The sequence below is a fragment of the Notamacropus eugenii genome, chromosome 1, assembly GCF_028372415.1.
Source record: "Notamacropus eugenii isolate mMacEug1 chromosome 1, mMacEug1.pri_v2, whole genome shotgun sequence".
Lineage (NCBI taxonomy): Eukaryota > Metazoa > Chordata > Mammalia > Diprotodontia > Macropodidae > Notamacropus > Notamacropus eugenii.
In genome coordinates this window covers 378377046-378401440 of record NC_092872.1, presented here as the reverse complement: position 1 = coordinate 378401440, position 24395 = coordinate 378377046, and the positions used below count along the sequence as shown (strand labels likewise).

The 24395-nt window shown below is 42.1% G+C and overlaps 1 protein-coding gene across 2 annotated transcripts in view; it reads right to left on the bottom strand.

Annotated features, from left to right (window-relative positions):
* NDST1 (N-deacetylase and N-sulfotransferase 1) overlaps positions 1–12788 on the bottom strand; it is a 53370-nt gene extending 40582 nt beyond the window's left edge. For both annotated transcript variants that reach the window (XM_072630723.1, XM_072630724.1), the window contains exon 1: positions 12590–12788. The gene's annotated coding sequence lies outside the window, so the exon portion shown is untranslated. The remainder of the gene's footprint in view (positions 1–12589) is intronic.
* Between the last annotated feature and the right edge of the window lie 11607 nt (positions 12789–24395).

Below are 24395 nucleotides of genomic sequence, written 5' to 3'. Positions count from 1 at the left end.
GCACAAGCCCCATCCTTGCCAGTCCTTGCTAGAGCATTACAGTGGACCACTCCTGAATCTTGGAGAAGAGCAAAGTCCTACCAGACCCAGTCTCATGAGCCCACCTGACACAACCTTGCAAATACACATACACAGAGAGAGAGACAGAGAGAGAGACTGACCGACCACTGGTATACAAAGGGGAAAGATTACATAGGAAGAATGAAGACCTCCCATCTGGATCCTGGATTTGCTTTGTGAAAATCACTCTCCTTCAGTCTCCCCATCTTTCCAAAGTTACACTTAATTATTTTCTAAGGTCCCTTTCAAAGCTAACATTCTACAAAGCTAATCTCTATCTAGCTATTTTCCTCTCCTCCCTAACAAACACACTTTCTCCGCTTCAAACAAGCACATCTGTCTCCTTATCTCACTCCTGATTCTACACTGTTGCTCCAAATTAGTCCCCCTATGTAGACTGACCACTTCATTCATCTCTCTTTTTCCAAATCACAGGAATGGGAATTGGACTGTGATTTCAACCATAGTGCCCTGCCCAAGGTAATCTAGTACATATGTATCAAAGACTTGATCCCAGACATTCCTGACTCTGAGCCCTGCAAATCCAGGCTCAGCCTTCAAATCCACGCTCAGTCCAAGTCCTCCCACCTCCAAGAAGACTTCTCTAAGCACTGCAGTCCAGTACTCATTCATTCCTTTCTCTCAGCTTCTGTGGCACTTATGGTCTGTACTGTTCACTTCAGTAATTCTGAAAGCATATATTGTCTTATAATATAACTTTAGATCAGGGTGGAACCTGTGGCCTTAAGCCCAAATGGGGCCTTAAGTTTGGCCTTTTGACTAAATCCACATTTATGGTCAAAAGGATGCACTGAAGAACCTACAAGGCCCTATGTGACCTTTAGGTCACAGGCTCTCCACCCCTGCTTTTTAGACTTCTCTCCAACCATAATGTAAGAACCTCAAGTTTCATGTCTTATCGTTGCTCTGTGTATCTGATAGTGCTTAGTACAGTACTAGATATCCAGGAAGCAATCAAATTCTATTTTTTCCTATTTTCCAAAATGTTTTTTCCCCAATTACATGTAAAAATAATTTTTAACATCTGTCTTTTAAAATGTTGAGTTCCAAATTCTCACCCTCTGTCTCTTCCTTCCCTCCTCTGCCCCCTCAATGAGAAGGCAAGAGATTTGATATGCTTTATATATGAAACACTCGAATTCTTAATGAACTTTGTCCATAACACAGGAAGTCTTAGAGCACAAAGTTGGAATGGACCTTACTTAGAAATGACCTATTCCAGCCCCTTTCATTTCAGAGAAAACTGAGACCCAAAGAAAAGAATCACAGAGCTAGGAGGGTCTTCAGAGATCCATCTAATCTAGGCCCTTCATTTTAAAGACAAAAAAAATCTAACACCAAAGGGTTCAAGTCACTGATCTAAGGTCATATAGTCATTTACTGGCAAGGCTAGTACAGGATCCCAGGAGATTCCCAAGTCTCAAGACTTCCTGCCAAGGGCTTTTTCTCTTCCATCATGATTCATTTTTGTGAACCTTGCAAAAGCTGGGATTGTGTCTGGGCAGATATTACTTAAAAGCTGGTATACCAGCTTCTCCTACTCCAGGAGTACCTACCCTTATGAAAATGACCAGAACTCATTTCTTCCCCCAAGCCTTACTACTTACCCCACCCCACCATCCCAGACACCAGCTCAGTACAGGTTTTTCCCTTATCCATCAAATTAAATTTAACAAAGTTTTACCAAGTACTTACTATGTGCCCAGGGTACTGTGGAAAATGCTAACAAACAAGATCTCTGTCCTCTCAGAACCCTAACTAGGACTGGGTTAAAAGAATACCTTTGTGTAAAGAAGCCACAGGATCATACAGGGCTTAGCACCGTACCTGGAACATACTAGGCACTGAATAAAGGTTGTTGACTTAATCGTCGATTTAGAGATAAAAAGACAAGGAAAGGTTCAAAACAACAATGGATACCATCAGGCTGACCATAACTGATGATCCAGTAGAAGACTGTCTCTGTCAACCTACATTAAAAGACTTCGGAACCCTGAACAATACACTAACCAACCAGGATTCCAGAGGACAACTGACAAAGATTTAGGATGCAAAATAAAACACACATTTAAGGGCATGGCCAATATGGAAAAAAAAAATGTTTTTCTTTTTTCCCAATGGGGGAGATAGAAGAGGAAATAAATGCTTACTGACTGAAAAAAATGTAAAAAGAAATTTTTTAAGGAGATAGCCTAGTTGCCACTCATATGTCACAGAAAAAGAAAAATCACTTTTAAAGTGGAGAAATCCAGGAAGAATTCAGGGAGGGAGTGGAAACTCAAGAGGATGGATTTCAAACTGCTGGCTTATATGGCAGACTGTTCCCAGGAGCCTGGTACCCTCACAGTCCCATCATAAATAGGTGTCAGGGCTTAAAAGTACCTTTAGAGATCACCTAGTCTAATCTAAACCCTCATTTTACAGGGAAAAAAAATAACCTGATACCTAGGGGGGAAAACCTGCCTACAGCTAAGCAGCATGTCAGTTAAGGAGTGAAACCTAGAACTCAGGTCTCCTGACTCTTCCTGGTACCTACTAGCCTCCCACCTTTTCATCTTCTTTCTTTAACTACATTAGGGACTTTGGGCTACAGACTCGAAGAAATATGCTTTGTGCTTTTTTAGGAGCTCAGGACACTGGAAGGGAATGTTCTGCTCCTTTTCAAAGATAAGGCTCAGGGGCCTCTAGATAGAGTGGAACAGATGGAGAATGCTAGGACCTGAAATTCTGGCAGGAGGGGAAATGGGAAAAGGCCAGCTGTGAGACTCATGGAAACTGATGAAACACTGCTTCAGGTGGCTCTTGGCTTGATTTTCACGGTCTCTCGTTTGTGTTTTCTGCGTACACAAGCTAAGGCCCCTCAATCCCAAGGGCACAAGGTCCAAGAAGAAGCAGGTTAAGCAGGTGAGGAGTTGGCATCGTTAGGTCAAAAATGCCACACCTGAAACTCACATGGGCCTAAAGGAAGAAAACTTCCAACTAAGCCACCAAGCAGGCTCTATCACTTTTAATTTAGGTTCCTCCCAAATTGAGATATATATGGGGCTAGGCCATGGAACAGTGTGATAAGTGGCAGGTTCTGAATGGCCCCCTATGATTGAGCAAGCCCAAATTCCTATGGACAGGAAGGTGGTGGCATACCTCCTAATAGAAGTATCTACCCTCTGCCAGGACCCAAGGGAAGGATATAAGATCCAAGATAAAAGGAGCAGAAAAGAAAGAAGGGCAAATGGGGAAGGTCTCTGCTTGGAGGAGATTGGGGACTAGGAGACTTGCAATAGGCTAGGAGTCAGGAGACTTAAGTCCTAATCCTGGCTCCCCCATAAATTAGATTGGGGACAAGTCACTTTCCTCTTCTTAACCTTAATCTCCTCCCCTAGAAAATGAAAGAATGATCTCAAAAGTCCCCTCAACCTCAGAGGCATCAAATCTTTCCACTTCTGACATTCAATGACCCAGCATCAGCTTCTGGCAACTGCCCACTGCCCAGGGTGCTACCAAACTGAATATCATCTAGTACTGGCACCTCCCAGCCAAGAGACTCTTCCATCCTCCTCTTTCTCTTCTATGAAAACTGGCCTCAGGGGAAAGACACTTGAAATCTAGTCCAGATTCATTCACAAATTTGCTATGCAATTTCCAGGAAATCACTTCACATTTCTGGGTTTTATTTCCTTAATTTGTTCACTCTATCCAGAGGACCCTGAGCCTTATCCTCTGAAAGAACTACACCTCCTGATTTAACTTAACTTCCTTAAAAACCTTTAACCCTGCTCCTGGCATTCAAAGCCCTCCACAGTCAGGTACTAGTGTTTACCAAGCCTCTGTTCCATCTAAACTAATCTAGTCTGTGTCTGCCCAAAAAGCTACTTTCATTTCCATCTGCAGAAAGTCCTTTTTCATTCTTCCTTTTCATTTCCCAAGAACCCAGGTTGGGCCTTAATTCAATTTAACAGATATTTATTAAATGTCTGTTACATGCTATGTACTACAATGGACAATAAGGATACAAAGATGAAAAATTCCTTAATTACTATCTTCAGAGGAGCTTGCAATATTACGAAGATGAATAAGAGAAAACATCTAATATAACTAATACAAGTTATAAAATAAGAGTAGAGTAGAGCTTCAGACAGTAGTATGATATATCTAAGAAGGGAGACATTACTGATAGTTGGAGGGTTAAAGGGAGTCATCATGGAAGAGGCAGCACTGGCACTGAACCTTAAAAGAAGGCAAGGATTTCAATGGATATAGACATGAAGAGGGACAGCTAGCTAGCACAAGCCAGGCCTGGAGTCTGAAAGACAGTTTCCTGAGTTCAAATCCAGCCTCAGACACTTACTGGACACACGACCCTGGGCAAGTCATTTAACCCTCTTGGCCTCAGTTTCCTCATCTGTCAAATGAGCTAGAGAAGGAAAAGGCAAACCATTCCATTATCTCTGCCAGGAAAACCCCAAATGGGGTCACAAAGAGTCAGACACAACTGAAAATAACTGAATGATATGAAGGAAGTCCAAGCATAAGCAATAAAATATAGATAGGAAGGAGCTACATGAGAATCAGGCACAGGAGGCAGGTCCACTTTGGCTGGAATGCAGAGTATACAAATGGAAGCCATAGATAAGTGAGAGAGGCTAAAGCCATTTGAGCAAGACCTCACATGGCAGAATAAGGAATTCTTATTCATGAGCAACAGGGAGCAATTAAAAATCTCTGAGCAGGAGAATGGACACAGGTTCAGAGGATTACAGATTTAAGAGTTAAAAAGGACTTTATTAGTCAGACAAAACAAACCCTTCATTTTATAGGTTAGGAAACTGAGGTCCAGAAAGATTAAACCGAAAAAAATCAAGATCAAAAACATTTTAAGCAAAAAAAAAAAGTACATCAAAAAAACTACTCAGAACTAAACAGGACCTAAGAACAGGAAGATGGAAAGAACTTCAGAAAGCATCTAGTCCAATTCTTTCTTCATTTTACAGATGAGGAGACAGCCTGAGCCCAGAAGTGAGTTGCCTAAGGTCACACGATGAATTAATGACACAATTAAGACTAAAAGCCATGTCCCCTAACTCATAACACCATTATATCTCCCAATTCAGTTCCTAGGAAGCATAGAAAGGAATTTAACAAATGCTTTCAGATGATCTTTGGGGAGGGAGAAACGTAAGGGGGGAAAAACAGGACCTACAGCTCAATGTATGAACATTAAATTGTCAGATGAGGAGCACAGTGTTTGGTAAAGTAGAGAGATTCAGAAAACTTAGAGTTAGACACAGCTCTAACACAATAAACACCGGACAATTCTCTTAACCTCTCTTGGTTCAGTTTTCTCATCTATAAATAGGGAAGATTATTTACATAACCTACTTCAAAAGACTTAGAGAAATTATTTGTAAACTAAAACTTATTTAAATGTGAACTATTGGTGTCCACATATCACAAAGCTTTCAGTAAACAAACGACTTTCCAGCCTACACATTTGTAAAAATATTCTATCCAATCTGATTGTAAGATGCTCTCAATCAGTGGTGTAAAAATGAAATGGGAGTGGGAGAGAAGCAACAATGATTTAGAAAACCATGAATTTACATTATTTTTGTTGTATTTTTGTCTTTTAAAACATTTCCCAGTTCAATTTCATCTGGTTCCAGCAGTGTTCCAGAGTTCTGCAGGCCCCAAATTTGACACATCTACCCTAAATGCTCTTGTCCACAGGTGGCATTGAACCAATTCTATCAAAGTTTAGGACACTACAAAGCCTGTGCTAAAATCCAAGCAATTCAAAAACAATTAGTCTAACAAACCATACTGAAAAAAATAGAGTGGATGAGAAATGCATATTTCCCTGGCCTTGTACAGCTGGGATGGAGAGCCCATCAAGTATACAGGATCATAGATTTAGAATTTTAAGGGATATGAGAAGACTCAGATATCCTTGGGTATCGTTTTCCACGTTTATGAACCAAAACTTAGAATGGACAGGAGCCTTCAGGATCATCCAATCCAAACCCTTCATTTTCCAGAAGAAGCAACGGAGGCTCGGGAAAGTTACGTGACTTACCCAAGGTCATACAAGCAGTAAATGACAAAACCAGCACTGGAATCCAGGTCTTCTGGGTAAGAGTCTCAGGTCTTCTTGAGGAAGCTTCTTGTTCTCAAGGAAGCAGCTAAATGGCTTGGAGGATAGAGCACTGGGCCCAGAGTCAGGAAGACCTGCATTCAAAACCAGTCTTACACACTCACTAGGCTGAGTGACCCTGAATAAGTCACTGAACCTGTTTGCCTTAGTCCACTAGAGAAGGAAATGGCAAACCACTCCAGTATCTTTGCCAAGAAAACCCCATATGGGATCATGAAGAATCAGACATGACAGACCAACTAACTTCTGAGTCCAAACCCAGCCCTCTCCCTACCACACCTCACTTCCTCACACCAAAGTTTATAATTTGAGCTGGTACTACAAATCGACAGTAAGTTATGCCCTATTAGTGAACAGGAAAAATTAGATGACATTTGGAAAAGTTTGATTCCAAACTCCTTGATGTCTCAAACGGGGGGATAAATATTTCTATGACACCTACTTTGTGTCAGACACCATGCTAAGCACTTTTACAAATATTATCTCATTTGATCCTCACCCCAATCATGTAAGGTAAGTGATGCTATGTTTCCCATTTTACAGATGACAGAGCTAATGAGGATCTAAGATCAGACTTGAACCCAGGTCTTCCTGACTCCAAGCCCAGCACTCTATGCATGGCATTACCAGCTGCCTCAAATGCATCTTTTTTATACCCCAATGGTATACAAAAGATTTGAAAGACTACCAAAATCCCAGAAGAATAAAAGAAGAATAAAAATTACAAATTACAAATAATCTAACAGGCAAGGGAGAAACCTATGAAAGACATAAGGAAATTGTAGCATATTATCAATGACATGAGCTTGAACAGCAGAACCAGGGAAGACAATGTCAAGGGCACATATGACCAGAAGAGCAGGGAAATATGGTAAAAATGAGAGGTAAGAGAGGAGCAACATAAGTACCCCACTGACACCCTTGAAATATAAAAAGGACCAGAGGAAGGTCTTCAGTGCATTAGCTGAATCCTCGTCGGAGGACTTATCGAAAGACATGGGCAGAAACTGCATAAAGACAGCACAGAAGGAAGGGTTACAATCTGCATTGTGGGAAGATGACCTCCATGAGGAGGCAAAGTGGCAAAGGAAACAAAGCAGGATTGAGAGGCACAGGATTTAAGATTCCAAATCCAACTCTGTGTGACCTTGGGCAAGTTACCTCCTTTCTCTGAGTCTCATTTTACTCATCTGTAAAGTGAAGAAAAGTTCCAGGTTTCATTTCATAAACAGTAAAGGGAGGAGTCTAATAGAGGAGACAGAGGAGGGAAGGGAACCAGAACTTATTAAGCATTCACCATGTACCAAGCACCATGCTAAGCGCTGGACAAATATTATCTCATTTGATCTCATCACACCTGAGATGCTGCCTCCTGAAAGCCACACCTGTCTCACTAGACATCTCATACTTATTGTTACTTTGCTTTTCTTTCACCTATGACACCCAAGAACATATCAACAAGCATTCTGACCACAGACCAAGCATCCTGCAAGAACTATTCGACCATCTAGGGATGCCAGAATGTAACAGCTAATAACAATAGCTAGCATTTACTTAGCACTTCCAGGTTTTACAAGTATTAGGCATATGTTAATTCATTTAAACTTCACAACAATCCTGGGAGGTTGGTGCTATTATTACTTTCATTTTACAGATGAAGGATCTGAGGCAGTGAGCAGTTAAGTAACTTGTCCAGAGTCACACAACTAGTAAGTGACTCAGGTCTTCCTGATTCTAAGTCTGTGGTTCTATCTACAGGGTCACCTAGAACATGTGAAGCCTACATCAAGATTTCTATCAATCCAAACCAATAAACAATTGTTAAGTACTACTATGTACCAGGCACCTTAATAAGAGCTTGAGATACAATTAAAAAGACTCCCTGCCCTCAAGGAGATTATATTCCAAAGAAGATCACACACAGGAGGAGGCAGAAGGGAGGAGAGTGGATGGCACACCAGAAGGGTCTTGGGGAGTGAGCATCTGGTTCCATGGAGTTGAAACCAGAAAGAGCAAGAGATGCAAAGTGGAGGGAGCTGAAGTCCAGTTTTTGTACTCTACAAAAGAAGGCATTGGGAGGAGTTTGGTACTCCACCCTAAAGTCCTCCAATCAGAGGGGAGAGGAGGTTGAGGGATTTGGTATCAATCAAGGCTTAAATTAACAGCACAGTGGTGAGTTTAAAACTGGTGAACTTATATAACTTCATCGTCATCCTCCATCTTCAACCTTTCAAATGCTAAGCAATTCTAAGAAGGGAAAAGTCCAGCTCAAAGAGCTGTCAACAGTTACATGGATTTTCAACTGAGGTGAGGACACCCAGGCCTAGGATCAGATTCATGTAGTCATCATAGATAGTTGGGTGAGTTATCTGTGTAAACCTGGGCAAGTCTGCCTCGGTCTCCTCAACAGTTAGTTACAAAGCTATTACAATAATCCAAGAAAAAGGTGATGAGGGCTTAGCCAAAGGTGGTAAGAAAGAAGAAATACAAGAGATTTGGAGAACTACAATCCCTAAAGGACTTGAGGATAATAATAGCATCTATTTATGTTAAGAGGATCAAGTGAGATAATATTTGTAAAGCACTTGGTACAGTGGCTGTTTAATAAATGCTTGTTAAAAGTTTTAAAGCTCAAAAGACCACAGATTTCACCTAGTCCATTGCACAGACCATAAAACTGAGACCCAAACACAGAAATTTGTTCAGATTTGCCCATGGTCAGGTACCTTTTAATTGACTCACATTGGCACTGAGAGGTTCCTCAAGCAACCCCCTTCAGAAGAAAGGAGTATTGAGGCTGCTGGAATCTCTTCTCTGAGCCACAAGTGGCTTATCTATTTTCTTGGCTAAGCTGAGTTTCTATACTTGAGCTCTCTTCTCAGCTGCAAAATGGATGTGACCATTACAAACCAGAAGTCAGGTAATATCCCTTTTCCAGGCCCCTGCTAATCTGAAGATAGAAAGGAAGGTGTCCTCAGAAGAAGATGGCCTGGAGAACCCTTGTTTACAAACTCATTAGCTATCCAGGGATCTTGATCACTGAAAATGTAGCTTGACCTACTCTTACTACAAACTAGCATTTCTGCAAATGTTTGTTTTGTTAACTGCACTGATAATCAAAGTATTCAAGTACTTCCCTTATCCACTCTTTCAGAGATCCAAGAATACACTGAACCTAAACAAAGCTTCTACAATGGAAGGGGATGGAGGGGACTAAAGGAAACCTTTCTCCACGCAGGAGATACCACAAAGTATTCTGAATAACAGAACACTGTTTTCAAAGTCCAAAGACAAATTCCAGTCACCCAAGAAAGTCATTTCAATTCTCTGAGTCTCAGTTTCCCAACATATATAATCTTTCCACAGATGAAGATTATATTATAATCTCTTCTCTCCCCTCAAATGCCACCCCCATCCCCATCTCCTCAGCCTTGCAGTAGAACTGTAATCATGAGTTACAATGGACCAAAAAACTTCCATCAGCTGATGATGGTCAACTTGTCCATGAAGACTCTATGATAGAGTAGTTCAGATGACAAAATTAGTCCTTCACCAGGTCTACACTGGGAGCCTCTCCAGCTTGGTACAGAGTCTGGGTTTCACTGGCTGAGCTTTTGAGAACTCAGTGTTCTATCTGGGACAAAATAAAGCAAGAAGGTAAGGTTTGTGAGGGTGCCTCATCTGTGAAGGGGCAATAACGATACTTATTTGACACAAGATACCTTACAAGGACGTAAAAGCAAAATGGGGCCAAAAAACCAGGAACAATTGTTACTAACACTTCCAGAGGGGAACTGCTATTCTTAACCTAATTAGATTCAGTTTAGCTCCAATCTGGGGATTACAAAGATTTTTAAATGACATAGTCCCTTGTCCTCAAGGAGCTTACAATCCATTTGGGGATGACTATAACATGGATGGACAAAAGTGTAATACAAAGGAAAATGTAACAGGTAAAAAGGAAAAACCCTGGAAAATCACCCAAGTAAATTTTGAGGAGGGAAAGAACACTTCGGGATGGAGGAATCAAGGAAGATTTCAAAGAGGAGATAACATCTGAATTGAGTCTGCACGGAAGGGATGCATTGTCAGAGTTAAGGAAGCACCTTCAAGGTACGGAGAAAGGCCAACATTACTGCACAGAGGCAGATTTCATATCAAGTTCAAACAGCAGCTCAAAGTCCAGTTCAGCTAAAATTCAGAGCGTGTAACAGAGAACAACATGAACTCAAGCTGGAAAGGAAGGCCACAACCAGATCTGGAAGACCTCAAGTATCAAGTTGAGGAGTCTATATTTTCAACTAGGGGCAACAGGATGCCACTGAATGTTTAAGTCCAGAAATTGTTACATCAGATCTATACATTAGAAAGGTTTTTCTAAACTGTGTAAAAAAAATGGATTGGAGTCAAAAAGACCAATTAGTTACAAAGCTATTACAACAGTCCAAGAAAGAGGTGATGAGGACTTAGCCAAAGGTGGTAAGAAAGAACAAATACAAGAGATCTGAAGAACGTACAGTCTCTAAAGGACTTGGTAACTGATTTGATTCTGAGGGACAAGTAAGGGTCAAAGACAGTACCAGCTTTTCCAGTCTCCATAAGTGGAAAATGGTGATGCCATCAAAATAAATCTCAAAGTTAGAAGTTAGGGCAGGATTAGGAGGGAATGGTTAAGAGTTCAGTTTTTAACATGTTAAGACTGATGGGCCAAGCAGTGCATCCAGGTGGCAATTTCCAGAAAGCAGCTGGAGATGCAGGACTCAAGTGCAAGAGCCATTGGCTAATACAAATTGGCAATCATTTGCATAGAAATGATAATTAAATCCATGGGATCCGATGAGATCACCAAAGGAGAGAGTATGGAGAGGTTATAGGATAGAGCCTTAGGGGTGTCACACTTGAGGGACAAGAAGAGGGACTGGTCGTTAAAGGAGTAATCAGACAATTAGAAGGAAAAAGCAGTGTCCCAGAAGTCTAAGGAAGAAAGAGTGTCCAGAGAAGAAGGTGCTGAATGGTGTCAAGTACTGTTAAGTTTAACGTTCATCCTTGTGGGCAGAGGCTAAGTCTGACTTCACCTCCTTACCCCCAGCAACTAGCATAGGGCTTCACACTTAGTGGAGCTCCATAAATGTTTATGGAAATTGAACTAAATTTATCCCAAGTAGTCTCAACCCCAAGCCGAAGGACAAACAGTCCAGCTCCCGGGACCCCGAGCCAAGGGTCACTGAAGCCTACAAGGTGCCCAATGAGGCCTGGACCTCTCGCCTTCCCTGACCTTCATTTCCAAAAAGAAAGGACCAGTACTTATAAAGGGGTAATATATTTCCCAAGGGTTCCGAAGGGAGGAGATTGGGGAGCAGGGCGCACGCTGTCTTCCCAAAAAGAAAAGGCCATTGGGGGGAAAACCGGTTGGGCCGCATTGCCTTAGGAGCCCATTCCCTTTCCACGAAGCTGGGACACACGAGACAAAAGTTTTCCCTGTTCTGGAGAGGAGGCAAAGGGGGGTGGGGGTGGAGAGGGGGTGAGGGGAGGGAGGCCGGGGGGTGGGGAAAATTCCTCACAAGTGACATTATCTGTGACCTCCAGCTGCCGCTGCCCCGGCCCCGCACCTCGCTCCCCCTCGCCCCCTTCCCTGGGGAGCTCCGGGCCCGGGGAGCCCCCTCCCCTTTGTCTCCAGCCCGCAACCCCTCCCCCGCTCGGCGCTCGGGGCTGGGCGCTCCCTCCCGGGGCCCGGTATCTGGGCCCCTCCCGGCCGGGACACGCCGGAGCTCGGGGCTCCCGGCCGCCGGCGCTCGTGCTCCGGCTGCGCGGCCTGCACGGCTCCCCAGCCCGGCGGAGGGGGTGAGGGAGAGGTCCCCCGGACCCCCGCCCCGGGCCCCCGGCTCCGGCTCGCGTCTTACCTGCTGCTCTGCCGAGCTCCGGGCGCCCCTGGGAGAGGGCGCAGACAGCTGCAGCCGAGGCTTCCCGGCGCCCCCGAGCCGCGTCCCCACGAGCTGGGGGCCGCCGCCACCCCCGCCTGAGCCCTGGGCCGGGCCCCGCCGCAACCCCCGGGCCCGGGCCCCCCGCCCCCGCCACGGGTAACCCTTCCCCGACAGCGCAGCGCCTCCAGCCCGCCCTCCTTCCTTCCTTCCTCTTTCCCGGTGCCCGGCCCCCGGGCCCTAGGCAGGGCACCCCCAGGCCGAGCCGGGAAGTTTTCCCGGGAAGGGAAAGGCTGGGCTCGGGCTGTGAGGGTCCCGGGGCCGCCGCTCCCTGGGGGCTGCCGCCCGGGGGTTCTCCCACACAATAGGGCGCACGCGGAGCGCAGGGGGGACTCTCCCCGCCTCCCCCCAGAAGAGCTTCCCTCCCCAGCGAGAAGCGCACCCCGGTTCTGGCGTTCCGGGATGGATCCCGTAGGTTCCCCCGAGGTTTCAGCCCCGATTCTGCAGGGAATCTCCGAGCCCGGGGCCCAGCAGGATTCCGGAATCTCCTACTGGATTTTCTGACTCCAAAGGCGGATTCTTTGCTGTTTTGTGGTGCTGTGCGAACACGTGATGCTCGGGTCTGCCTTTGACCCCTGTCTGGGGGCGGATTTGGGGAGGGGAGGGGAGTAAAGGGGTGGGGAGGATGGGAGGGAAGGGGGGAGGGGGGTGCTTGTCAGATGTGGGACCCGGGCGATGGCCGGGGCCAAGGACAGGCTGGGGCCGGAGCGACTGCTGACCCTGGGAAAAGCCAGCCGGAGTTTTTAGTTAAACTAACAAGTTATTTCGGGTCAAAGAAAGCTTATCACCGGAAGACTGTTCTGGAAAAGCCAGAAAGAGGATCCACAAGGGATGAAGTGGAACAAAGACCATTAGTACAAGTATTGGAGGGAAGATTTTTAAATGGAGTGGAAGCCACACAGACCAGGGCTGCAGAGGGGAAAGTTAGAGCAGAAGGGAAAGGGGCAGGAGAAGGGGTGAAATTAACCTAGAAAGACGCGAGGGAGCCAGAGAAAGGGAAGGCTGTCACCAGAAGCACCGGCTGGACTGGCCGTAAGGTTGTAAAAGCAGAGTGAGGGGCAACCCCAGGCTCACTGGGACAAGATAACAGCAGCATTTCTGGAAAATAAATACACAGCACAGGGGCCATTTACGACTGTTGGAATCTGTTCTTGCCTCTGCGTAACTGCAGGCACCTCTCTCTGGTCTGGAGAGATTACTTCAGAGATACAAGTGGAAATAAGGAATAAACGCTAAACATGCCCAGTTCTTTCAATCAGTTCTCCAATGAAATAATTGTGAGCTAATACATGACATTCAGACCCTTGAACTTTCACTCCTCTGTGATGAGTACCATACACCGCACACAGTGAACTTTCAATAAATGTTGGGTGTAATTGAAAGACCACCTGATAAGGATTGTAGAGGAGATTCACATATCAGGAGAGGGCTAGAATCTATGATTTCCAAAGCTTCTGCCAATTCTGGTATTCTAAACTTCATTTTATCATTCCAACCTATTGAGAGGGATTTGAATCTCAACTCTGCCATCCTGCCTATTCACTATCCTTCCCAGCCTTGAGTTGTCTTTGGACAACTTGAGTTTGAATTCTGTATCTGCTACCCAGTAGATTGTTGTTGTATTCATCCTTCGTTGCTGAAGAAGACCATGCCATCAGAGAAATGATGACTTGACTTAGTTTTGAGTGAGGGAAGGCTGTGCAAGTCATCAGCCTCACTTCTCCTCCAGACATCTGAATCCAGTGACCAGATATTCATCAGGATGACTGGAGATGACCCATGATCCACTGGGAGACCTTGGGACCTTTAGGCCAAGGTCTATGCAGGTATTCACTTAGGTTGAGGTAACACCCATTCATTGAATAGGCCTGTTTAAGAAATAGTCAGGGGATGGCCCCACTCTTTGAAGGCAGGGAATGTCTTTGCCTCTTTTTGTATCCCTGGTGCTTAGCACAGAGTCTGGCACATAGTAGGTGTTTAATAAATGTTTATTGAATTGGATTTACTACCTGTATTATCTTGGGCAAGTCACTTAATTTCTCTGTCTCAGTTCCTTCACCTGGTAAATGGGAGAGCTGGATTAGATAACGTTCCCATAAGGTTCCTTCCAACTTTAAATCTATGAGCCTATGGTGTGAAAATCTGATAAGCATACCATTTCTCCAACCCTGGTAAAAAAAAAAATGTTGAACAGGGCAGGGCCAAGCACAGAACTCAATAGCTCCCACTAGAGAGCTCCCTCTAGATTTCCATCAATTAATTAACATTTTGGGGGGAGCTATGAATCCACCAAACTATATGATCATCTTGTTCATATCCTTCTATCTTATCTGCAAGAATACTTTAAACTAGAAAAGAAAGGGGAAGGAGAAGATTGCCCATGCATATATATATATGCATGGTCTAGAGCAGCTACAATGTAGGAAGGAGAGCAAGCAGAATTCACAGAGGAAAAAAAAGAAGGAGGCCAAAAGAAAAATATTCTATTGGGAGGAGAAGGGGAGAAATGGAATGGGGCAAATTATCTCTCATAAAAGAGGCAAAAAAAAGTTTTTTTCAATAGAGGGGAAAAGGGGGGAGGTGAGAGGCAAAAAGTGAAGTTTATTCTCCTCATATTTGGCTTCAGGAGGGAATAACATGCACACTCAATTTGGTATGAAAACCTATCTTACACTACAGGAAAGTAGGGGAGAAGGGGTTAAGTGGAGTGGGGAGATGATAGAAGGGAGGGCGAATGGGAGGAGAGAGTAATTATAAGTAAACACTTTTGGGGAGGGACAAGGTCTAAAGAGATAATAGAATAAATAGGGGGCAGGATAGGATGGAGGGAAATATAGTTAGTCTTTCACAACATGACTATTATGGAAGTCATTAGCAAAACTACACATATATAATCTATATTAAATTGCTTGCCTTCTTAGTGGGAATGGGTGGGGAGGGAGGAAGGGGGAGAAGTTGGAACTCAAAGTTTAAGGAATGAATGTTGAGAATTGTTTTTGCATGCAACCGGGAAATAAGAAATACAGGTAATGGGGTATAGAAATCTATCTTGCCCTACAAGAAAAGAGAGAAGATGAGGATAAGGGAAGGGAGGGATGTGATAGAAGGGAGGGTAGATTGGGGGAAGGGGTAATCAGAATGCATGGTGTTTCAGGGTAGGGAAGGGGAAAGATGGGGAGAAAATTTGGAATTCAAAACCTTGTGGAAATGAATGTTGATGCAACATGCAACATAGTAATATATGTGTAGAACCTATATAAGATTGTATGCTGTTTTAAGGAGAGAGTGGGGAGGGAGTGGAGAGGGAGAGAGAGGGAGTGGAAAATAATCTAAGATATATGGAAGTGATTGTCAAACACTGAAAACAAATAAAATAATTCAATTTAAAAACGAATGTGAAAACTAAAAATAAATAAATAAATTTTTAAAAAAAGAAAAATATTTGAGGATACTGAAAATACTGAGAGGTGTGACTGCTGAGATGTTAATAATTTTTTAAAAGATCCTGGAGAACAGGAGGGAAACTACAAGATTGAAGAAGGCCAAATGTCTCAATTAAAAAAGATGAGGATGGAGTGTTCAAATTGTAGGCCAGTCAGCTTGATTTTTATTCCAAGCTAAATGCTAGAGCATGTTGTTAAAAGAATGTTTTAGGATTATCTTATTTTTTTAAAGTGATCAAAAGACTTAAAAGACTTTAAAAAAAACATTTTAAGACTTAAAAAAAACAAAACAGGGTTATTAGATCGTGATTCGGTGTCCACTTAAAATGTCTCTAGTAGAATGACCTAGGTCATTCCACTAAAGCTGTTCTCTCCCAAGTTGCCAAATACAGTGGTCTTTTCTCAGTCCTCGTTCTCCTTGAGCTCTCTCTGGCCTTGGACACTATTGATAACTGTCTCCTCTTTGATACTGTCTTCTCTTTAGGTTTTCAGGATACCACTCTCTCCTGGTTCTCCTCCTTCATATCTGACTGTTCTTTCTCAGTTTCCTTTGCTGGATTCTCCTCCAGATCACACTTTCCTAACTAACTATAGGTATCCCTCAGGGCTCTGTCCTGGGCCAGGCCCTTTTTTCTTCTCTCTCTACACTATTTCACTTGGTGATCTTATCAACTCCCATGGATTTAATCAGCATCTCTTTACTGATAATTCTCAAATCGACCTATTCTGCCACAAATTCTCTTCTGACCTCTCTGCTGAATCTCAAATCCCCAACTGCCTTTCAGACATCTTGAAATAGATGTCCAGTACCATTTTGTTTCTCCCTAAACCCTTCCTGATTCTCCTACCTTTCCTATTAATGTAAAGGACATCACTATCCTCCCACTCTCATGCTCCCAACCTAGAAGTCATTCTCAACTCCTCAATATCTCTCTCCCTTTCATATCTAATCTGTTGCCCAGGCCTGTTGATTTCACCTTTATATCAGTCCTTTCCTCTGACACTGCCACACTCTGGTACAGGCCCTCATCATCCTTTGCCTTCAGTATTGCACAAACCCTCCTGGTGGGTCTGCCTGCCTCATCACTTCCTACTTCAATACATCCTCTATTCAGTCACTAAAGTGATTTCGATAAAGCACAGGTCTGAGCACATCACCAGCCCAGTCAATGCACTGTAGGGGCTCCTTATTGTCTTCGTGAGCAAATACAAAAGGCTCTGCTTGGAGCTCAAAGCCCCTCCTGACCTAGCCCTCTCTCACCTTTCCAGTCTTCTTACACCTTACTGGCTGCCAGGTATAAGGTAAACATGAGTTATTTGAATCCCCAAAGCAAAAAGGAATCCAGTTAGTATTATTACTTAACACAGTAATGCCTCATTAATTCAGACCCTACTCATTAGCTGATTAGAATGAGGGCAGGGCTAAAGTTTGTCTTTATGCTATTATAGGTTTAAAAGAAAAAGACTGGCTAGGAACTAATAGTTCAAATGAGGTTAAGGAAATATTTAACCTACTTAAGAGACAAACTATTTTGAGGGATTCTAACTCTATTAATCAGAAAATGACTTATAAATCCTGAAAGTAGCCACAGAATTGTAGAATTTCAGCATTGGAAGGGACCCCAAAGGCCATCTGGTCTGATTCATACCTGAAGAAGGATCCTCTCTACAACATATCCAGCAAGTGCTCACTCAGACTTTGCTCAAAAGAGTTCTGTAAGTCCTCCATTAAAATGTAAACTTCTTGAAGGTAGAGACCAGCTTGTCTTTGTGCCCTCAGTTCCTGGCAAAAAGTACGTGCTTAATATTTCTTTGAAATGAATCAACTTAAACCCGCACCTTCCCCACTTTGGGATAGCTCTAACAGGAAGTTTGCCTCTGATCCAACATCTCTCCCCATTCCTCCTAATTCTGCCTTTGGAAGATAGGCTTAGGGCATCTGAGTCCCTCTCTTCCATATGACAAATACTTGATAACAGGTATCATTTACCCAGCCTTCTCTTTCCACATGGAATGCTGGTGAAGTTGATTGAATTCAAATGTAAAACCTCACATTTCCCCCGTTCCATCTTCTCCTGGTACTTTATGGCATGATCTCAAAACCTTTGACCATTCCGGTCTGGAAGATCTTCAGCTTGTCAATATCCTTCCCAAGATCCTTCCATAATTGAATACAATACTCTGGATATGGAGTAGTAGAAGCATCACCTCCCTAGTCTTGGGTACCAAGCCTCCTGTAATGTAGCCTAAGCTTGTATTGGCTTTTGGGGCTGCCATATCAGATTGTTGATTTATGTTGAACCTGCAGTCTACTGACCCCACCCCTAGATCTTTTTCAGATCAGCATCTTTCTAGTCATGCTTCTCACATGTTGTACTGGGGAAGCTGATTTTTAAAAATTCAACTGTAACATCTTCCATTCTGCCTATTTCATCTTAATTTAACCTAACTCAATTGCAGCTAGGTGGTGCATAGATGGAACACTGGATTTAGAGTCAGGAAGACCTGAGTTTAAATCTAGCCTCAGACCAAACTAGCTAGGTAAATCTGGACAAGTCAATTCACCTCTGTCTTCCTCAGTTTTCCCAACTACAAAATGGGTATCATGATAGCACCTGCCTCCCAGGATTGTTGTGGGAATCAAATGATATATTTGTAAAAGGTGCTTAGCACCGAGTCTGACACTTAGTGGATGCTTGTTAAATGCTTATTTCCTTCCTTTATTCTAGCCTATGCAAATCACTTTGGATCCTGACTCTGTCATCCCATTTGTGTCATCTTTGATTTGGATAAACAAGTCATGAATAAAAAGGTTAAACAGCACCCATTACCAAATAGCCATTTGACTATCTTACAATAAATCAATAAACATTTATTAAGAGCTTACTATATGCTGCGCACTATACTAAGCAATAGGTATAGAAAGAGAACCAAAAGACCGTCCCTGCCCTCAAAGAGCCCACAACCTAAAGGGGAGATAAAAAACACACAAATATATTCAAACAGGTTATATAGGATAAATAGGAAATAATTAACAGGGAGAAGACATTGAACTTAAGAGAGGTTGGGTAAGCTTCCTAGAGATGATATTTTATTTGGGACTTAAAGGAAACCAGGGAATACGGTCAGTGGAGATAAGGAGGGAAACAATTCCAAGCATGGGGGACAGCTAGAAAAAATGCCCACAGCCAAGAGATAGAGGGTCTTGTTTGGGGACTATCCTGGGAGGTAGGTGTTATTATTATCTCCATTTTATAGATGAGGAATCTGAGGCAAAGAATAAGTGACTTGCCCAGGGACATACAACTAGTAAGTGTCTGAGGCCATGTTTGAACTCAGGTCTTCCTGACCCTAGGTTGGGTGCTCTATATAATGTGCTACCTAGCTGATCCAGTGTTACATCTACCAAGGGATTCATGATTTCTTCAATATGGAGACTCTTGATGCCTTTTGTTTTCACATCACACTCATTTCTGAGGGGAAAGGAAACCCTTCCTTTGCACAAATTAAAACAGTCATGCAGAAACATCCCACAACAACAACAATATTTCATGTTATCTCATTTGATCTTCCCAAGCTAGGTGCTATTATTGTCTCTAGTTTACAGATAAGGAAACTGAATCGAGGAGAGGTTAAGTAATTTGCCTATGGCACATAGGGAACTGAAGGCAACTAGAGTAGTGTCTAAGATGAAGATTTGAACTCATATTTTCTGGACTACAAGTGCAGCCCTCCATCTACAGCACCACCTAAATACAATAAACACATCTGATATACTACACATGATCTTAGCCTCAAAGGGCCAAGAAGATATAAAACATACGATAACATATAGTAAACAATATTTTACTCTAGTACTTTCTCTCCTTTTGCAGCCCGGCAAATAGGAGGCAATAAATGTTTATTGACTGACAACAGTGAAGACAGAGATATGTTTTATTATCTCTTCTTGGGGATCATAACTGTTTTTTAATTAATTTTTTTCAATTACAGAAAATCCTTCTTATCTCCCTCCCACCTTCTCCCCTCCAACTGAGAAAGAGAAACAAAATCCCTGCTACAAGCATGTATATTCAAGCAAAACAAATTCCTGAATTGGTCATGTCCAAAAAACAAAAAAGAAAAGAAAAGTCTTACTCTGCATTCTGAGTCCACCACCTTTCTGTCAGGAGATGAGCAGCATGTTCCATAGTGACTCCTCTGAAATCCTGGTCATCAGTGGTTTTTAATTCACTTAGAGTTTTGCTTTCTTTTAGTGATCTTTTCATTTACATCATTATAGTCATCTCATACATTGTTCTTCTGTTTAAGTACATCGGTTCATATAAATTTTCCCATGTTTCTCTAAATTCTCTCAGGATCCTTTCTTTTTTCACTGTACCTCATACGAAGGGTAGGGTGATTGATTCCAATGACTTTCCTTAAAACAAACATATATCTATTATATAGACAGATATATAAAGTTAGCAAAATGAATCAATACATTTCCAAAATATGACATGATAGGCAGTATTCCATATCTGTGGACCCCACTCTCTGCAAAGGAGTGGGGGAGGGAGTTATTTTCTTATATTTATTCTTTGAGACCAATCTTATTCTTTACCCTATTGCAGCATTTAGTTTCACCTGTTTTGTGGTAGCTATTCTTTCCATTTGCATTGTTTCTGTCACTGTGTATATTGTCATTTCTTATTAGCTATGTGACCTTGGGCAAGTAACTTCACTGTTTGCCTTACTTGCTTTATCTATAAGATGAGGATAATAATAGCACCTACCTCATCAGATTCCAAGGCTAAAACAAGCTAATATTTGTAAAGTACTTTGCAAACTTTAAAGGCTAATTTAATGCTGTTATTATATAATAGTATTCTATTACATTTCATATGTCAAATTTTTTTTATTCATTCTCCAATTGCCAAGCACCCATTTTGTTTCTAATTTCTTGCTATTACAAAGAGTGCTGCTCAGATTATATTTTATATATTAGACCTTTGCTTCTGTCTTCAACTTCTTTGAGTTACGTGCTCAGTAGCAGGCCAAAAGATATGAATGGTTTAGTTACTTTCTTATCATCATTCCCAACTGATAACCAGAATGGTTGGAACAATTTACGGCTCCACCAATAATTTATTAGTGTTCCTGTCTTCCCAACATTCTAAAAAAAATTTTTTAAAAATGTAATAATGTGAGGGAAAACCTCAAAAATGCTTTACTTGCCATTTCTCTTATTACTAATGATTTGGAGCATGTTTTCAAATAGTTATTTATACTCTGCAATTCTTCTTTTGAAAACTTTGAATCAAATCAATCCACAAGAATTTATTAAGTTCCTGACATGTGCCAGACACTGTGTTAGGCAATGGTGGTACAAATAAAAATATTTTTAAAAGCCGTTTCCAGACTCAAGAAGTTTAACCTTCTATAAAGGGAGTAATGTATGCTGATATAAGTAAAGTATCTGCATGGTGAATACAAAGTAATTTTTAATTTTTTTATTTTTATTATGAACTGAAACATCAAGATTTCCATGTACAAAGAAAAGAAGATTGTAAATGAAAATGTGAACTTCTATTACATAGTTTGTATGTTAAATTTAACAAAATAAAAATAAAATTTCTGCTTCTCAGTCCCTTTCTGAACTCCTTTCTGTTCTCTTCTGTTTTTTTTTTTATCATTTCATTGTCACTCCTTTCTTTCTTTTCTTCTATTTCTCATCACTATTACTACTCACCAACTCCTCCCCACTCCAGTTGAAACCTCTCAGGTAAACTGTTTTGGCAGACCAGCCTAAACCAGGCTGAGGGAAACTGACAGGCCTCAAGCCCATAGTTGAGTTAGGGGAGTGAAAGCTTCCCCCTGCCTGTTCCATCAGCCATGAGGCTAGCTGAAGCAGGCGCTGTGGAAAGCTTGGTCAAACATCAAAGAAACCAAGGTCTTTGATCCGCTGCATCCTGGGCCATCACCAGTCAGCTTGACTTGGGTCTTGACACTGGATTTTGATGACTCAGAATAAGAGTGAGGCTGACAACTGTGTGCAACCCTATCTCACTTAAATCCAATTCACAACCCATCCCTACCTGCCCATGCTGAGTGACCACATACCTCTCTCAAACTGATGCTCATCTCAAGGTCACAGAGCTGGAACTAGGACTTGAACCCAGAATTTTACTGCAGTAGTCATTATAATAATAATAACAAATAGCCAACATTTATATAGTGCTTACTATGTGTCAGGCATCGTGCTAAGCTCTTTTATGAATTTTATCTCATTTGATCCTCACAGCAACTCTGGGAGGGAGGTACTATTATTGTCTCCTTTTTACAGATAAGGAAACTGAGGCAAACAGAGAATAAGTGACTTACCCAGAGTCACACAGCTGAGGACGTATTTGAACTCAGGTCTTCCTTACTCCAACCCCAGCACTCTATACACCACCTCATTGTCATGTTGTTGCCTCTCCACCAAGTTGTGAATATTGTCCAGAGGTTTATTTCCTCATTTTCCCATACAAGTATCCTCTACAGTCCACCCACAGGACCAGAAGCTTAGGAAAATAAGTCCTTTTTGGTACCCTGGACATAGACAGATCTATCTGTATTCACAGCATGGGTACAAGTAAAGCAAAAGTCATAGATAAATTCTCCAACAACAGTCTGCACTGAACCTCAACCACACAAATGGATTCCTCACTGTCTCCTGCTTTGAGCTTGGCCAACAATCTTACAAAGGTGCATGTCATTAGTCACAAAGGGAAGAGAATAGAAGACTGGAAGATCACTTGTGTTATTATAGAGATTCATTTTTGTATATTGACCAATGTGGTATTGCAGAAACTGTACTGGCTATGGGGTGAGAAGATCTGGATTTGAATTCTTCCTCTGACATTTATTACCTGCAAAATCTTGGTCAAGTTACTTAAATTTCCTGAGCCTCAGTTATCTCATTTATAAAATGAGGGAGTTGGATTAGACAACCTCTGAGGTTCCTTCCAACTCAGAAGTTCTGTGATTTTGTGATATGTATTCTGATATCCAGTCAACCATCTATCAATAGCTGGACAACAAGACAATAAATACACTTAAGAAGTTTACTGATCTTTTCTCTTTTTATATCTCTATTACTACTACTACGAACTCCACATACACACAAAAAACAGTCCCCAGTTATAGCTTATACAGCCAGGCAAAACAAATTAACACATTGCCTATGTCTAAAAAACATACCTTATTACATACTGCAATGAGACATTGAATTGTGAGCTCCTTGACAGCAGAGACTGTCTTTTGCTTTTCTTTGTATTCAGAGCACTTAGCATAGTGCCTGACATATAAAAGTGCTTAATAAGTGCTTGTTTACTTATTGACTGATCATAAGGCAGGAGAAATAGTTCGCTACTTTTCTGTAGTCATGATTCTTCACTGCATTGATGACAGTTCCAAAGTCTTTCAGTGTTGTTTTTACAATAGGTACCAGCTTCATCCACTTAGTTTTTCTCAGGTGAATGGTTAAGCCAAACACTCCTGAATGGTTATCTTTCTCATTAGGAGGTTCTATAACGTTCTGGGTATTGATGCCCAAGTTGCAAGGTTTTTTTTCACTCTTTGTTCTCTACTTGTCTTGCATACACCCTCTTCTTTCCACTTACACCATAATCATGAAATCTAGTTTAATCCCTCAGCACCTCTCACTTAGACTACTGTAATAGCCTCCCAGGTGGTCTCCCAGCTTCTAGGCTCTCACCTCTCCAATCTGCTTTCCATATACCATTCTCTACCCAGCTGCCAAATTTATGTTCCTAAAGCAAAGTCACCGACCAATGGAAGAAGTTTTTTGGTTCCTTATAGCTTCTGGAATAAAATACAAACTGTCCCACTGCATTCATGATTTAAAGCCCTTCACAGTCTGATGCCAGCCTGTATTTCCAGCTGTCTACACATTCTCTTTCTCCAATCTAGCCAAACTGACCAATCAACTATTCCCAATACAGGACGTTGCTTTCTCTTGTTTCCCTGCCATCCCCATTGCTCTCTCTCCTTACCACCACCTCAGAAAATCTTTAACTCTCTTCAAGATTTAGCTCAGGTCCCATTTCCTTCAACAAGCCTTTACTGGTGCTCACAGTTTTTCTTTGCCCTGACCCCCAACCTTCCCCCAATCACTTTGTATTTATTTTGTACACAACCTATGTTTACTTCTCTGTGAACATGTTGTATCCTATAAGCCCCTTGAGGTCAAGGACTCTCTAGCTCCTATATTTGTATTTCCAGGTTCTGGAACGTAACAAGTAATTAATAAATTCCGGTGATCCGTTGATTGATCTGTTGATTGAAGCAATCTGCATAAAGCGATTACAAACAGGCTTAGCTGGAAGACTTTATAATACGAAAAGAGCCTCTCTTTGACTTTAACTGCTGCTGAATCTCCTTGTAGTGACAAATAACTTCAGCAAATACATCTTTCTGTTTTACTCCTCTGCAGGAATACAAATGTCCCAAAGTTCTCTGGTCCTGTTTTGTCTGGACCTACCCAGCTCTATCGCCCCTCAGGCTTGGTGAGGGGACAGCATACCTTCACTACGGTCCCCTAATGGAGTTTCCACCAGCTGTATTTCCCTCACTATTAAGAGACAGTGATTAGTAACCCAGTTCCATTTAACCACTTAACATCAATTAGTTTTTACAAAGGAATATTTACTTCAAAGATACAGCAAGAACAAAGCACATTTACCACCCAAATAGCTGGGG